Below are 17,157 nucleotides of genomic sequence, written 5' to 3' on the forward strand. Positions count from 1 at the left end.
GTTGGAATCTTAGAGGGCCATTTGCATAAACTACTAGGTACCTGGTCAAAATTCAGAAAGTTCCAAAATGCAATGGCACCCTACTGAATACAAAGAATTCCAATGTGGGTTAAAAAAGGTACCTAGATTTAATGTCATGTGTACAGAACCCTGTTGTACATTCTCCTGCAGCTATTAGAACAGTGCATTTGCCACCAGTAGGCATGCAAGATGAAGACAATGAATGACATGTATCTATGTCTGTGTGTCTGAATAGAACCAGTGCTTCTGAAGTTAGAATAGCCCTCAGAGTCGAGGAAGTCAGAGACACAGATAGACCATTATTATGCAGTGAGTTAAACTTAGTTGTGGTGATCTGTGGGCATATCAGAAAATATAGTATATGTGCTGCCAAAACAAGCACAATATCAGGAAATATAAATCAGCCTGAGGAAGGGAAGCAAAGGAAGCCTTCCCAGGAGGAAATCATACCTAGACCTAGCACTAAGGGAAGAGTAGACCTGAGTAGAGCAAAGTGTCCTTGGACATTCCTGGTGGCAGACACAGGCTGGGCAGAGTTGAGGCAGAAGGCTCAAGGTGGGCTCACTCGGTCTACCCTCTCTGAAACTGCAGTGAGGTCCTTGCTCTCCTTCCCTCCCTCCCCGCCTGGGCCCTCATCCAGACCACAGAACACTGGAGGGATCTGCCGAAGTATATTTTATGATGATCACCCGGGGATCTGTTATATCTAATTTATTCTTCAGACATGGTCATTCCATTATTCAGCTCTTCTTCTGAGGTACTCTTTGTCTGGTTGATTTGTTTTTCTTTGTTCTCATGATCTTAATTTCCAAGTAGTCGCTTGCATCTTTTTTTTTAATGGCTTATTCTTAGTTTACGGATGATAGAAAGTTTTCTTTGACTTCTAGAATTTACATTTTCCCCTCAAGAGTTAATCCTGTATTTGTTCTCCAAACAAAACCAAACAAACAAAAATGCTCTTTCTTTTTTTTTTTTTTCTTTATTTCTTTGGTTTTTGGATGGCAGTTCATATTTACAAATGAGAGTCTAGATGGATTTGTTTTATCAGCAATGGTTAAAAAAATCCACCACAAATGCAAATTGAGCCTAGGATCTCTGGAGAGGTCATAGGGTAGGGAGGAGGGAGTCTATCAACCCAGTTGGACTTTCCTTTATGATCTGCACAAGAAACTTGCCTTCTGGAAATAGAGGCTTCTCTTTCATTTTGGCCATCAGAATTGACCCAGAACACGGCCTTTCCTCTCTCATCATGTTCAACCTTAGGACAGTTCACAAGGCAGCTACTCTGAGAATGAGATGCTGGGAAACTGTTACCAAAGCCTTCACTAATTACCGGACCACTGACCCACATCTGCTGCCACCACTTGCTGCCTCTGATCTAGGGAATATTCTAAGGTTCTGCTGGCAACCCTTACAATGTAAATGATCCTGTTCATTTCAGGATTTTAGCAATTTGGGGTTTTACTGATTCCATCTGCTTTATATCTTCCAGAAATTCCTTAGTGTTCTGGTCTGCTGATGGAACTCTTCCTGGTTTTCTAGTACTGCTATGGATATTTTCACACTTTTATGTTCATTCATTTCAAAGAGATTTTTGAGAGGGTGGAGAGAGGTAAGTGCATGTGCTCAGGCAGCTTCTCATAACTGTCTTTTCTTTGAGTGATTTTCCCCAAATAGACTACACATAAAAATATTTTTGGAAGCTTTAAAAATACATAGTCACTGGATCACTACTGGGTGATCTGCTCTGGCAGATTTGGAGTGGAGCCAGGGATCTGTAATTTTGTAAGGCTGCTCAGAGTATTCTGATGTGCAACTCAGTGCTGGATTTGGGAACCAGTGAGACATGGCACCCCCAAAATGAGAATGTGTGTGAACATAGGCATCACGCAAAATTTCCCTTCATGAGGAAAAGCTTTATGGACAAAAATATTTGTCAGGGATAAAGTCAATATTCGTGATCCTCAGGAGATAGTTCACGAGCTTCAGTCCAAAACTGTAGTGTTCCTTCAGCTTCCTCTCTTCTGCTAAGACTATTGCAGGGCCGTGCTCTTCATTACAAGATTAAGTTGAAATCAGTTCTTCTCTCCAGTCTCCCTCTCCTTTCATTTTCCAATGTAGAAAGTTTTTACAAGCTTTTGAAACAAACAAACGAAAAACAAAAAGGAAGAAAAGTTGACAATTCTAATATCTTGATTGCCAAAAAGGGAATGGTTGCTTTTGCTTCTAGGAGGGGAATTCAGTATCAGTGGGAAAGGAGTCAGATACTTAATGAGGATCAAATAGGATCAGGACTCTTGGTCTTGTGTATCCTTTTTTAAGACTGTGATAAAATACATACACATGTCCCATCTTAATGATGGTTAAGTATACAGTGCGGTGTATACACTCATATTATTGTGTAGCCAATCTCCAGAACTTCATCTTGTAAAACTGAAGCTCTGTACCCATTTAAACAACACTTCTCCTTTCTCCCCTCCCTGAGCGCTGGCAACCCCCATTCTTTTTCTGTTTCTGCGAATGAGATTGCCCTAGATACCTAATATAAGTGAAATCGTACCGTATTTGACTGTTTTTGTCTGGCTCATTTCACTTGCATGATGTCCTCAAAGTTCATCCTTGCTGTAGCATTTGTCAAAATGTCCTTCCTTTTTATTATTCTTGAGGTAGTTTCGAACATATCAGAAGAGGGAACTTGAAGAATGAGCCATGCCTGCCTCTCCATCCTCACTGCCTTCCCGTAGTGCTCTAGACTCCTGTTCCACTGAGCGTCCTTAAAAGCATGCTGCCCCTTTCCCACACGTATCTATTTGTATCTACCGTGGCTTCTGGCAATAACACTTTTCTACCTGATTGTTGTCTGAATAATTCCTGATCTTCCTTAGACTGGAGATTAAATGATACCAAGGGTTCTCAAACTGTAATATGCCTAAGAATTATCTGGACAGCCTGCTAAAATGTCCATCTGGGCCCATCTTCCATGGATTCTAATTCAGTAGTTTTAGGTAGGCTTAGGAATTTGCATTTTAGCAAATGATGTAGCGGACTTAAAAATACCATTGGTCTGTGTTTTTCAGTCTTTGGGTCAAAATCCATTACAGGGATCCTAAAATCCATCTTGTGGTTAAGGCTGGGAAAATAAAAATGGGATAGAAAATATCAGTTTGTCTCGCATTTTCAGGACAAGAAAATGTTCCAGTTTTAATGACTATGGGTATGTCTATGCATGAGTTTGTGTTGTACATTATTTTACTATAGGTACATGGGGACTGGGTTACAGTGTAAATGTATTTCTCAGTATGGATTGAGTTTACAAAGTTTGAGCAATACTATGGGGTCTTGCTACACAATTTCCTTAGTTTTCTGTACTTCTACAATTATTGTAGTTCCATAGTTTATTAAACTTTCTTTTTATTTACTTATTTTTAAAAATTTATTTACTTTAGAAAGAGAGAAAGAGGGCACGAATGGGAGGGGCAGAGGGAGAGGGAGAGAAACTCTCAGGCAGACTCCAGGCTAAGCTCGGAGTCCGACCGGGGGCTCCGTATCATGACCCAGAGATCACGACCTGAGCTGTGACCAAGAGTCTGATACTCAACCAGCTGCACCACCCAGGTGCCCCTGAACTTTCTTTTGAAATTGTTCTCTCTGCTAGACTGTAAACTTGACAAAGGCAGGCACATATTTAAAGTGCTCACTGCGGTCTCTCCAGCACCTACTATGTAAATATTATTATTATTGTTATTTTTAAAGATTTTATTTATTTATTTGACAGAGAGAGATCACAAGTAGGCAGTGAGGCAAGCAGGGGGCGGGGGAAGCAGGCTCCCTGCTGAGCAGAGAGTCTGATGCGGGGCTCGATCCCAGGAGAGGCTTAACCCACTGAACCACCCAGGGGTCCCAATAATATTATTATTTTATCAAAAAAATTTCCAGAAGAATTAGTTTAATCTCTCAAGTAGAAATATTTTTCTCTGTGGTTTCAGAACTTTTTTTTTTTTAAGTTTTTATTTATTTATTTATTTGACAGAGAGAGGAGATCACAGTAGGCAGAGAGGCAGGCAGAGAGAGAGGGGGAAGCAGGTTCCCTGCTGAGCGGAGAGCCCAATGCGGGGCTCCATCCCGGGACCTTGAGATCATGACCTGAGCCGAAGGCAGAGGCTTAACCCACTGAGCCACCCAGGCGCCCCTCAGAACTTGTTTTGGTGGGTCCTCTTTCTTTCTTTTTTTTTTTTTTTTTAAGATTTTATTTATTTATTTGACAGAGAGAGATCACAAGTAGGCAGAGAGGCAGGCAGAGAGAAGGAGGAAGCAGGCTCCCTGCTGAGCAGAGAGCCCGATGCGGGACTGGATCCCAGGGCCTGAGATCATGACCTGAGCCGAAGGCAGCGGCTTAACCCACTGAGCCACCCAGGCGCCCCTTGGTGGGTCCTCTTTCATGCCGTTACCAAGTCATTTGGATTATGATTAATGCCTGGACAGGTGAGGTTTAAAAGCTTATGTGATTAAAGTTCTCTTCACAGTTGTTTCTGGCTTCTAGGTCAATCTGTTGATTTGTCGATAAAGAGCTTGCCCAGAATTTCTAGATTAGAGGAAAATCTGTAGAACCTTCTTGGTAGATGGATTATATCAGGGTCGGGTCATGAGTCAGTGACACCCATCATTGCCCCGAGGGTATGGGCGAGAAGGAGTTGCAGTATCTGTAGGGTATTTGAAAACAATAATAAAACTGAACAACAAAAACTGAATAATAAAAAACTGCTTGTGTGAGCCTCTTGTACCTCCTCCTTTCTCTTATTAAGACGATGCTGTTTGGACTCTGCATCTCTTTATGATGTCACTGAAAATTTTAAGGTAGGATTCCATTTTCTTTTGGGGGGTGAGAATACTGTTACAAGTTCTCTAATGATCTCTTTTAATAATTGTATGACTACAGGTCACCAGACTACAAGTTTTGGGTGTGACTTCTCCTTCATTATGATTCTCTAGAACAAGGGTATCCTCCAGGCGATTTTCAAAATTTGTGAAAAATGGTTCGTAATTTTACCTTTATTAGGAAATCATTCTCTTTGCATTTTTTTCCAAACTCTATTTCAACTTGGCTAGGCACAGCGTATGAATTATATATCCAGGAAGAAACCAAGTGAGAGAAACTCAGACTACCCTGCAGTTGTCTCTTTTAGTGCCAGTTGATATTTTAAGGAGGAAATTATTTCACTGACCTTCAGAATATATTGGGAGTTGTTAGGAAGTCAGGTTGTTACATAAAGTGTTCCTATAGCTGAGGCTTGACTCTCCTTGTGCCTTCCAGGATTAGAGGTGTTGCTTATGTCATTTTGGCTTGAAGGAAATTAATTTTTCTTTGTTCTAGTATCCAGCAAACTGTTAAAATGGCTTCACATTTTTTTCCCCTTTCTGGCTCAAATTAGCAGATAACCAACGATAGGCCAATCTTCTTACTGACTGAATAAAATAGAAATCAACGGAATACCATGGAAACCAATTATTGACAGACCTTTTCTGACAGCCTACTAGGAAAAGTTTTAAATTTAAGAAATGACTGCATACGTGCAAAGGAGATTTCTTATTTCATTCCTCTTCGGGGTGTTTGCCTGATGGCTGACATGTGATTCACCTTCACACAAACATTTAATTGCATTTTTCTAAATGTGAAGGCATCATCTAAAGAGGACCTACAAAAAAGTTCTAAAAATAGAGGCTCCTTTCCTTTCCTTTCTCTTTCCCTTCCCCTTCCCCTTTCTCTTTCCGCTTTTCTTCCCTCCCCTCCTCTACCCTCCCTTCTCCTCCCTTCCCTTCCCTCCTCCTCCCTTCTCTTCCTTTTTCTTTTCTTTTCCTTTCATTGCTGGTTTACTTCTCTGCAGTGAGCAAAATCCCTAGGCTGTGCCAAGGCATAGTCCCTTAGCGTCTGATCCTCAAGCCTTGCTGCAGCTTTTCAGTCCTTTCAGGAAAAAAAAGGGTGAACAAAAGTCCACAATTAATGACAGACTGCTTCCATCACTTCAGAAAAACAGACTTGTTGTAAGATAAATTCGTTTTATAATGTTTTGAGTTGACATAATTATTGGATCTAAATTTATTTAGAGCATGGAACTTTTACTGAAATTTTATATAATCTCCCATGTATACCTTATTTCCATATTGCCTTATTATAGGTGACTTTTTCATTTAGATATCAGAAGTAGAAATTATTTTAAAATACCATAGAATATAAAAATGTTTAAAATGGATCTACAGCATTTTCTTCATTGTTTTTAGGACATTTAGTTTGTTAGATGACCATGTTGTTTGTAATACTGTGCATTCTAATATAAAGTCTGTTTGAATTTTTTCTACCCTAAGCAAAGGATTATAGTTAGTTGATTTTCTCTAATTTAAAATTTTTTTGCTATAGTCAAAATGACTTTTTCTTTATGTCGGTTCTAAGTATTGATTGATCTCATGGTAGACGGATTAGTGCCTTACAGGTGGAAGATTAACATCATGATACCATGTAGTCTTGTCACTGGCAGTATTATTGAACATATTGGAGATTTGTTTTCACTTAGGGGAACTAACATTACTGCCGTTCACACATTGACATTGTAAGATTATCCCATCAGTGTTCTATAGGTAAGGGAGGATTAGAAACCAATCTTTTTTATATAGGCCTTATATACCTTTATAGTATTTTGTACGGTTATAAATTCTATCATTTTTTTGCTAAAAGCAGTATTTTTAAGTAAACCGAGAATATTCGCTTTATATCTTCTTTGTTGCTGTTCTTCTTTTTTCTTGTAACTTTTTTACTTGTTTAAGTAAATGCCTGGACTTTCTCTACACCCAATCTCTATCTTGTTTAAGTAAATGCCTGGACTAATCTATACGTTAGTATAGGGCTTGAACTATGGGGCATGAACTCATGGGGCTTGAACTCACAATCCGAGGATCAAGAGTCACACACTCTTCCAGCTAAGCCAGCTGGGTTCCCCTGCTTTATATCTGGTCACCTGCTACATTGCATGTAGATTTTATTGCCAAGGGAAAATTACTTAAGTGACATAAATAGAGATTAAAGGCTTCATTCAGGTGTGTTGTCAGGAGCACCTGAACACCAGGTGACTCTCCAACTGAAGCAGGATCCGAGACTGGGTACGATTGGAAAGGTGACTATGGGATCTTGCCGTTTTACCACAGGCAGCAGTTCTCCACTTCACTCTCTGCTAGTGCTTGGGGGTTGCCCTTTTTCTCATGCCTCTTGCTTGAGGACTCCGTTAACAGGATGTGTTTTCTGAGGACTAGTTTTGCAAGCCTTGTGTTTTATCGAAGAGCCTGAGCTCATAGGACGGGGTGGTGGATAGTAAAAAAGAAAGAAAAGAGAAACCCTTTATATGTTTGTGGTAATTATTTCTTTTGAATTATCTTTGAAGGAGGCAAAGGTGGAAAAAAATCAAGTGAATAGCAGTTCCTTTTTATTAGTAGTAGAGCCTTATGTTATTATTTTATTTGTATCAGCATCCATAATCACTTACAGCATTAATTGTGAGGTGCAAAAATGCATGCTGTCATGGATTTTATTTATAACATTATGAAAAAACTTCACTGGGAGGTTTCCACATACTAACTGTCATCAGATAGTTTGAATTTTTGTTAGTGTGGAGGTAATTTTTGTGTATTTGTGTGAGAGTTATTCTCAGAGGAAGACTTCTTGAACTCCCATTAAACTAAGGCCCTGTGAGCAGACTGTTTGCACACCTCATCTCAGCCTGGGCTCACACATACACAGTTGGGAGGCTGCTAGCTATTTGGGGAAGTGAATTAATATTTTTAAAAGGATTGATGTATCAAAGGCCTTTTGGGTTTTGTTGTTGTTAATATGATAGTTCTGGAAGTTGCAGGAAAATTTTTGGTGCATGTTACTAAAGGTCATTTTGAGTCTTACTTATTTTTTTTTTTTATTTTTTTATTTGAGAGAGAGAGATAGTGAGAGAGGGAACACAAGCAGAGGGAGTGGGAAAGGGAGAAGCAGACTTCCTATAGAGCAGGGAGCCCGATGTGGGACTCGATCCCAGGACCCTGGGATCATGACCCGAGCCGAAGGCAAATGGTTAACAACTGAGCCACCGAGGCACTCCAGTCATTTTGAGTGTTAAAATTACTTATGATTAAGTATTATTTTGGGTGGTTATTTCTAAGTTCAGAAATAAACAAGTATGACAAATGAGACCAATATGTGTTTTGCGATTTCCTTTTTATTCTACAAATGTGGGGAAATACACAGTATATTCAGAAAAAACTTAAGGTATAAGTAGATTAAATCCAAAATGCATTTATAAATAAATTTAAGGTATGTAAGTCACTTCCTCTAGTGCTATTCCTTGTACTTGTCTTACAGAAATACTTCCAAAAGGGGTTTGAAGTAGTTTCCTAATAAAAATCCCAAATTTAGTGAACATCAACATTTAAAACAAAAGTAAATGAACAGATATGGAAAGGACTGAACACATTGATCAGTTCACTTTAGGGGGAAAAAAAGTGCAAAATTAATTATGCCAGAACCCCAAATGCCTACTTCTACCTGGAGGAACTTCTGTTAATCCTTTATTATCCAATCCACATCCCAAACAAGGAGAATTGTTTCCTTTTTCTGATACTTCTATGACATTTCTTGAATACTGGAATAACTGTTTTTATATGTGTCCTCTTAGGCCACATTTCACTTATCTTTGTACTGGTCATATTTCCCACATTGTAGGCATATAATCATTATTGTTTTATTTAATGACTAAATAGAACCCAAATCTGAAACTGATGTTTTCCAATATTCATAGATAATTCTTAACACCCCCATTCAGTATGAGGACTCAGTTCACAACTGCTTCATCATGGCTATCCCCTGGGATGTAGATGGCTGAAAAGTAAATAAGAGAAGAAAGCCAATTTGAGATTATTTTTTACAAGAATAGGATGATTAGTAACATCTGTCACAAGATATTCCAGCCCAAAGCCTGTCTTAGGTGATTTAAGATTCCAGTGAGATACTTTTTAAAAATTTGAGTTGATTCAAAGTTGCTTCTTCAGAAAAACTGAGACTTTGTTTGAGGAAGTTCCCAAATCATCCGGTACAAAAATAAGATAGCGTTCTCTTTGAGCAGAAATATCCACCTGATTTTCATATAAATATGAAATATATAGAAATACATATACTAAATATAGATAGAAATATATATGTGAAATATATATATGGAATCTATAGAAATATACATGAAATTATTGATATGTGCAAGTGAAATACAGAAATATGTTATTACTAATCTTGGGGCTTGTATAGGAGCTGCTTTCACAGCCATATCTCTTCTCTAGAGAGAGAAGGAGAGAGAGAAAGAAAGAGAAAGCTCCTTCGTCAATTACCCTTGGAATGTAAACAAATGACTCCAAATTTTATTATTTTTTGAAATGTGAATGTATAGCTCTGGGAGATAGATTTCTTTATCATTCCAGAGTTATTTATCTATATAATCATCCTTGAACCCAGGTACCAACATTTTTTTCTCAGAAAATCCTGGCCTTACAGAAACATGAGCATCTTCACATTGTTTCTCCTTCTAGAGTAGTCCTACACCCACAGCATAGCCTTTGTGGGGCCTTAGCTGTATAACCTGAGTGTTCTGTGAGGTCTTTTCACTGTGTCTGGTTGAAACCCCAGTGTGTCCCAACTCCACACGGCCTTATAGGTACTCTTTTAATCTTACAGCCCCTCAACAGTTATATTTTGCTGGGCTTCCTGGAGCCTCACCCTGTGGTGGTGCATCCTAATATTCAGCCAAATACTTAAAAGACTCCTATGCATATTTCTAGAGTTTCTCTTCTACATAGCTCCTGCTTCTCCCTGAAAATTCCAGCAGCCTCAACAGACCCAAACTCTGACCTCTGTATCATCCATCGGTGAAACCTCTGTTCTCTTTTTGACTCCACTTCCCTGTGCTATGATCTGGAAAGTGCCTCCAGGCAGAAAGCCAAGATAAATGTGGCTTTCTTGTTTTTCTCTTCTCCAAGGATCATAGCCCTTCCTGTCTGATGTTCAGTGTTTGCTTCATGTATTTTGTCCAGTTTCGTAGTTGTTTATATTGGGAGAGTGAGTCTCATACCGTCATTGCCAAATTGCAAATTCTTTCTATCAGTTTTTCAAATTATCATGCTCTGCATCATCTTTGCAGTCTGTCTGGTACCTAAAGGATATGAATTCCCTTTAAATTAACAATACTATGTCCCTGTAGCTGGGAACCAATTACATAATCTCATCCTGAGTTGACAGGTATACAATTTCTCGGAAAGGACTTCTTTCCTGATATTTAAAATGAACAGTTTAGAAATGGGCAAAAAATAGATTTCTTTAACTTCTTTAAACTGCACTCTAGTGTCATGTTATTTGATCAGAAAACTTAATGCTCTCTCTTTATTACTTTATCTTCCTGTAGAAATAGTTTCAAAAACTATGGTTTAGCTGACTCTAATCTTTACTGAAAAGACTGAGGAAGGAACTAATTAAACCAGAAAACTGGCTGGTGAAAGACAGAGTTAAGCATAGATTTTATCATGGGTCAGAGTGAAAAGGAAATACTACAGATGTATGATTAAATTATTAGGATAGTTTCTCATGTGTACACACAATAATTATGTCTACATTTAGTCATTCTTGATTCCATGTCTGAGATTGCAAGATCAATGTCATTTCCTTTTTTTTTTTTTAAAGATTTTATTTATTTATTTGACAGAGAGAAATTACAAGTACACTGAGAGGCAGGCAGAGAGAGAGAGAAGGAAGCAGGCTCCCTGCTGAGCAGAGAGCCCGATGCGGGACTCGATCCCAGGACCCTGAGATCATGACCTGAGCCGAAGGCAGCGGCTTAACCCACTGAGCCACCCAGGCGTCCCTCAATGTCATTTTCAAAAGAAAAATATTTTCCCTATTTGTGATGGAAACATACAGGTGATTTAAAAGCTGCATTAAATTAAGAATAAATTTATAAGGAATGTGTATTTCTTTTTTTTTTTTTTTAAAGATTTTATTTATTTATTTGACAGAGAGAGATCACAAGTAGGCAGAGAGGCAGGCAGAGAGAGAGAGGAGAAAGCAGGCTCCCTGCCGAGCAGAGAGCCCGATGCGGGACTCGATCCCAGGACCCTGAGATCATGACCTGAGCCGAAGGCAGCAGCTTAACCCACTGAGCCACCCAGGCGCCCCAGGAATGTGTATTTCTAGGGAAACTGCTGACTTTCATTGTTTGAAGGTGATTGGTAATCATACTCTTTCTCTTTTGCTCTAAGTTTTGAATCAATTGAAAGAGGTAGGAGTCAGACAAATGGAGTACAAGTTAGTGGAATGTGGTTTAGATATATATCTACGATAAGGCTTCCTAATACACCTGTCCTGAGTTGGTGGTTTGACTCACTCTGCCACTGGCAGAGGAATTGGAAAATTGAGAGCAACCCTTCTAGTAGTGGTGGAGCTGAAGAGAACACCCCCATCCTGGAGACTGGGTGGCCTGAAAGAGAATCCACAATTATTACGAAATGCACTCCTTGGAGTCTACCTTTTAGAAAATGTGTGTGTGTGTGTGTGTGTGTGTGTGTGTGAGAGAGAGAGAGAGAGAGAGAATTTATTATCAAATGGGTTGAATTCGTTGCTTTCTCCATATTAGTTTTTAGTATTAAAGATGACTTTTATGAAGGGCTGAAATGTAACTTGGTTAGGAAGGAAAAGTATTGCTTGATCTTCAAAGTCTGGATTTCTAATCAAGCTTTGGTTAAAGATGGAGGCTATTTAACCCTTTAAGAAATCTTATTTACAGCCAAATAAGGGAGAAGGGAGTTGGGAGTTGGGATTCCCTCTAAATAAGGAGAATACTTCTGAACTCTTGCCTTGAAGGGAAGTCAGTCAGTTAGGTTGGTTTGTCCTGGGCACATAAAAAAGTATCACAGTGACTTATAGTTCAAAACTGTCAAATGATCTCTGAGAGTTTTTTCTGGTAAAACCTCCTTCTTATAGTTTAAAAAGAAATTGACAGTGTCCCTTGCAGACTTCATGTTAAGGACCATGGTTTTCAGGTTAGGTATCTCCTAGAAAGCCCTGAGCAAATATATAAGTAAAATTAATGATATTTTTTGCTAGTTCCTTTGATCTTGTCTTTGAGACTTGCTTTTTTCACCTTTTAATTCTCCAAAATGACTCACTTGAGGGATTATGAGAATGATGCCAGTTTTTCATAACTTCATGGGTTCAGGATCTAGGACTATCTTAGAGATATCCAGACGATGGTAGCTAAAAACTGGTTCTCCTTTATAATTTCATTAAAATGTCTTCTTCATTTCCTTTATCTAAGAATTTAAAATTGTTTCACAGTTGGTTGTTGAACATTGATTATACAGTTCTATATGTAAAACACTAAATAAGGCATTGTGTGGAGTGACAGAAGGCACATTTACGGCTTCTGTTTTTATGAGTGTATATATAATCTAGTGACAGAACACATGAAGAACTGAATGATAGAAATGTAAAACAAATGAACCCTGCATCTTGTAGACAAGCCAGCAGGTCCAGAATCACAGTCTTTCCACTTTGCAGTTTTGGTATAAAGAGCAGTCCTTCCCTGATAACTCTGGCAGAAAGTTTCTGAAGGGCTTTTTTTTTTTTTTTTTTTTTTTTTTTAAGATTTTATTTATTCATTTGACACAGAGAGATCACAAGTAGGCAGAGAGGCAGGCAGAGAGAGGAGGAAGCAGGCTCCCCGCGGAGCAGAGAACCCGATGTGGGACTCGATCCCAGGACCCTGAGATCATGACCTGAGCCGAAGGCAGCGGCTTAACCCACTGAGCCACCCAGGCGCCCTTCTGAAGGGCTTTTATGTTCATAATTGTGACCCTGGACTAGCCGCATAAGCATTGCTGGGGAGCTTATTAGAAATCCAGACTCTCCACCCCTGCCCTAGGCCTACTGGATCAGAATTATCATTTTGAAAAGATTCAGATAAGCACTATAGCCTGGGAAGCATTATTGCAGAGGTTTCTGATAGTGCTTATTTAGGTCAGGTGCCCAGTCAGAAGTCATCACTCTGGCCAGGGACATATAGTGCACACTGAACGCTCAAGCCTGGAACATATGGTCCCTATCCCCTAGGACAATGTTGGGGGGGAGGATCAGTATGTGGATTGGATTTACTATGGAACAGAGGTGTTCTTTTGTTAGGGGAAGGGAAGCGGAGCAAGAAAATAATAGGTAGCCAGTAAACTTATTTCCTGTTTTATGCCTGTGCTCACATTAATGTTAGGACTAGCTGTTCATTAGTGCCTTCACGTCGGGCTGTTTCATCCCATTTTGTGCATGTGTGTGCTCTTGGGCATTCTCCTTTCAGCCTCACCTCCCAATGCCATCTGTCTGCTTGACCTAGATATCAGAGATCTTTCATTCTTCCACAGCATGGCTCCTCTACCCCAGCTCAAAAACATATTAACACTTTAAGGATAAGCACACATGTACCTGTGCCTCAGTCTGACTTCATTTCCTTGTACTCTCAGTAAGCATGTGTGTCTCTCTCACTGCCTTTTGTTCTACTACTAGGGCTTTAATCCTTGGAGTCATGCCTTGTCAAGTTGTAAACTGTTAAAATGCATTTGTATTTACTAGAAGGAATCATACTTTTAGCCCTAAGGAACTAAAATCCTAAGTGACCACTTTTTAGAAAATTTTTATATATAGGGAAAGACAAAGTTGTAATCATTTACTGTTATTACACATTTTTAAAAAGATTTATTTATTTTGGAGACAGAGAGAGGACATGCACAAGCGCAAGTGGTAGGGATATGGGAGAGGGAGAGAGAGAATCTCCAGCAGACTTCCGGGTGAGCACAGGGCCAGACAAAGGGCTCAATCTCACGACCCTGAGATCATGAGCTGAGATCAAGAGTCTGATGCTTCACTAACTGAGTCACCTAAGTGCCTCTATTATTATTCACTCTGATGCTCAAATTTTCCTAGAACTGTCAAGCTGGCTCTTGTCATCTTTTGATATGTCCTTAGCCATTTTAAGAACTCTTCCTTACTTTCTAGCACATCAAGTTGTTCCAGGCTCGTCTTTGGCCATCCTGGCTTTGGAATCAAGCAGGAGTTTTCATTTCCTTTTTATCGCAAGTGGTACTTAGAAAGCAAGGTTTGAGTGCTAAGCATGTTCATGGTTATTGCGGTGTCCTTGCTTCTGAGCTTTCTTGGTGAATAATATTAGGAAGTGTACGTGCATGTGTGCAAGTTTATCTTTATTTATCTTTATTTTTGTCTGTGTGTATTAAAAACTGTGGCTTCACACTGACATGAATTCAGTCATGAAACTTTGGATTACAGTCCACTACCAGTGGGCTTACTTTAGCCATCCACCATCACCCGCTTTCCATGTTTACAATGACTTTCTCTGACATTGACTCCCACTGTATATATTTCTGTATTTGCTCAACATCTGAATGTATAGAAAATAGCCTCAGAATTGCTTACTCATACTTCTCTGGGAGGACAAAGACTATGAACCAGATTTCAATATTTAGTTACACTGTTTTGTCTTTGGCCGAAAATATAATCAAAGAACTGTGTTCAGAAGTTGCTTGGGTTAGTTCTCCTCAACTCCTTAAAGGATATCATTCATTTGAACAGTAAAAGTTATTTGTTTCTGTTTATATTCCATTTTTGTTGTTTTTTCCCCCTCAACCTTGCCATAATTTATTTATTTTTCTGTATGTGTAATAATAACATGGTCCCCCAAACTCAAAACTATATAGAAAGTTATCATTCAAGAGATCCATCACTTTCCCACTCTTTCTACCCCACACCCATCTGCCCTCTTTTTCATTCTGTTTTCACCTACACCTATAGGAAACCAATCTTGTAAGTTTCTGGGGTAGCCTTCTATTGTCTCTTTTTGTAGAAATCAGCAGATATATCAGTACTAGAAAGGAATTTGCACTTTTTTTTTTTTTTTAGTTCTTGTATGCTTTCAATATTTGCATTAGAGCTTTGATCCATTTGGAGTTTATTCTTGCATAGTGTGAAGTTTGGAGCAAATTTAATTGTTTATCATATATCTATTCAGTTGTGCCAGAGCCATTTCTTAAAAAGCCTGTCTTTGCCCCAGTGATTTGGGGTTCTCTATCTTTAGTATCAACTTGTCTAACTCCATTAAGAAGCCTTTGTTATTTTTATTGGGATTGCCTTATAATTATAAGTTAACATAGGGGAACTGGTCTCTTTCTTATATTATTATTATTATTTTCAGATTTTATTTATATATTTGATAGACACAGACACACTGAGAAAGGGAACACAAGGAGGGGGAGCGGAAGAGAGAGAAGCAGCCTTCCCGCCAAGCAGGGAGCCTGATGCAGGGCTTGATCCCAAGACCCTGGAATCATGACTTGAGGAAGGCACATGCTTAATGACTAAGCCACCCAGGCGCCCCTCTCTTTCTTATATTAAATCATTCTATCAAGAACAAGTGATGTATTGCCATTTATTTAAGTTTACTTATATATCTTTCAGGTGTGTTTGTAAGTTTTCCTCAGGTGGATTTCCACATTTCTTGTTACATTTATTCCTAAGTATTTTATCTTTTTTGTTGATATTATAAAGGAGGTTTTGGGATCATCGTTTATCTTTTTTGTTGATATTATAAAGGAGGTTTTTGGGTCATCGTTTGTGTATATGAAGGCTATTAACACAGATCCCTCTATGTTAATTTTACATTCTGCTACCTTACTTAATTCTTTTATTGTTTGGGCTAGTTTTGCCATTGATTCCCCAGGGCACCACTGTCCCATAAAACCTTCTGAATAGAATGGAAATATTCTATAACTGCTCTGTTCATTATTTTGGCCATTAGCTATTTAAATGTAAAATAAAATTAAGTTAAATAAAATTAAATAAAGTTAATAAAATTAATTATTTAAATTATCAGTCACACATTTTAAGTTTTCAGTAGTCACATATGTCTAGAGGCTACCATATTGGTTAGACAGCATAGTTCTATGGTTTTCCAAGTATACTATATGTTATCTGCAAATAAAGATAGTTTTACTTCTTTCCCAATTCTTATACCTCTAACTTATTTCTTTTACTTAATTACATTGGCTTTTACCTTCAGTAAAATATTGACCAGCAGTGGAATAGTGGGCATATTGGCCTTATTCACGATTTAGTGGAAATACCTTAAATGTTTCCATGTTAAGTAAAATGCCAGCTGTCATTTATTTATATTTTTATCATGTTAAAAAAGAGTGTCCATCAACTTCTAATTTTCTTGAGTATTTTCTTTAAAAAATAAGTGTTGCAATTTTTCTTTTTTTTTTTTTAAGATTTTGTTTGTTTTTATTGAACAGAGACAGAGAAATCACAAATAGGCAGGCAGAGGGGGAGGGGAAAGTAGACTCCCTGCTGAGCAGAGAGCCTGATGCAGGGCTATATCCCAGGACCCCGAGATCATGACCTGAGGCCTAGGCAGAGGCTTAATTCACTGAGCCGCCCAGGTGCCCCTTTCTTTTCTTTTTTTATTATGTTCAGTTATCCAGCATATAGTGCATCATGAGTTTTGATGTAGTGTTCAACAATTTGTTGGTTGCAGAAATTTTTCAAAGACCTTTTTCAGTATCTATGGAGATAGCCATATGATTTTTTCCCGAGATCAATTAATATTGTATATTGTATTAATGGATGTCCCAATATTGAACAAACTGTACTTCTAGAATAGATAGCATTTGGTCAAATTGTGTAATTTTTGTAATGTGCCTAATATTTTATTTACAACTTTTGCAACAATACCTGCAAGTAACATTGATCTATCATTTCCTCTTGTTTAGAAGTACTGTTTTTATTAGATTTAGATGTCAATGTTATACTTGCTTCATAAAAAGAGTAAGTTTTTCTTAATTTTCAATGCTGTTGTACAATTTGTGAAGCATTGGTACTATCTGGTCTTAAAGTTTTAGTAGAATTTCTCTCTGTATGTTCAGAGAACTTAGGTTGATAAAAATCCCTGATTCTTTGCAGGCCAAGTTGTCTGTGTTTCAACTACTTAACTTTGTTTTTGTGCTACATAACCAATA

The 17,157-nt window shown here is 38.4% G+C and overlaps 1 protein-coding gene across 6 annotated transcripts in view; it reads left to right on the forward strand.

The window, feature by feature from the left end:
- Nucleotides 1–17,157, forward strand: part of LRRC49 (leucine rich repeat containing 49) — a 163,296-nt gene that overhangs the window by 52,704 nt on the left and 93,435 nt on the right. Inside the window, exon 1 of one of the 6 annotated variants that reach the window (XM_032342603.1) lies at nt 1,551–1,633. The exons of the other annotated variants lie outside the window; for them this stretch is intronic. The gene's annotated coding sequence lies outside the window, so the exon portion shown is untranslated. Of the gene's footprint in view, nt 1–1,550; nt 1,634–17,157 lie in introns of those variants that run through there. 6 annotated transcript variants of the gene reach the window in all.

Source organism: Mustela erminea, chromosome 5 (assembly GCF_009829155.1).
Source record: "Mustela erminea isolate mMusErm1 chromosome 5, mMusErm1.Pri, whole genome shotgun sequence".
In the NCBI taxonomy this organism is placed as follows: domain Eukaryota; kingdom Metazoa; phylum Chordata; class Mammalia; order Carnivora; family Mustelidae; genus Mustela; species Mustela erminea.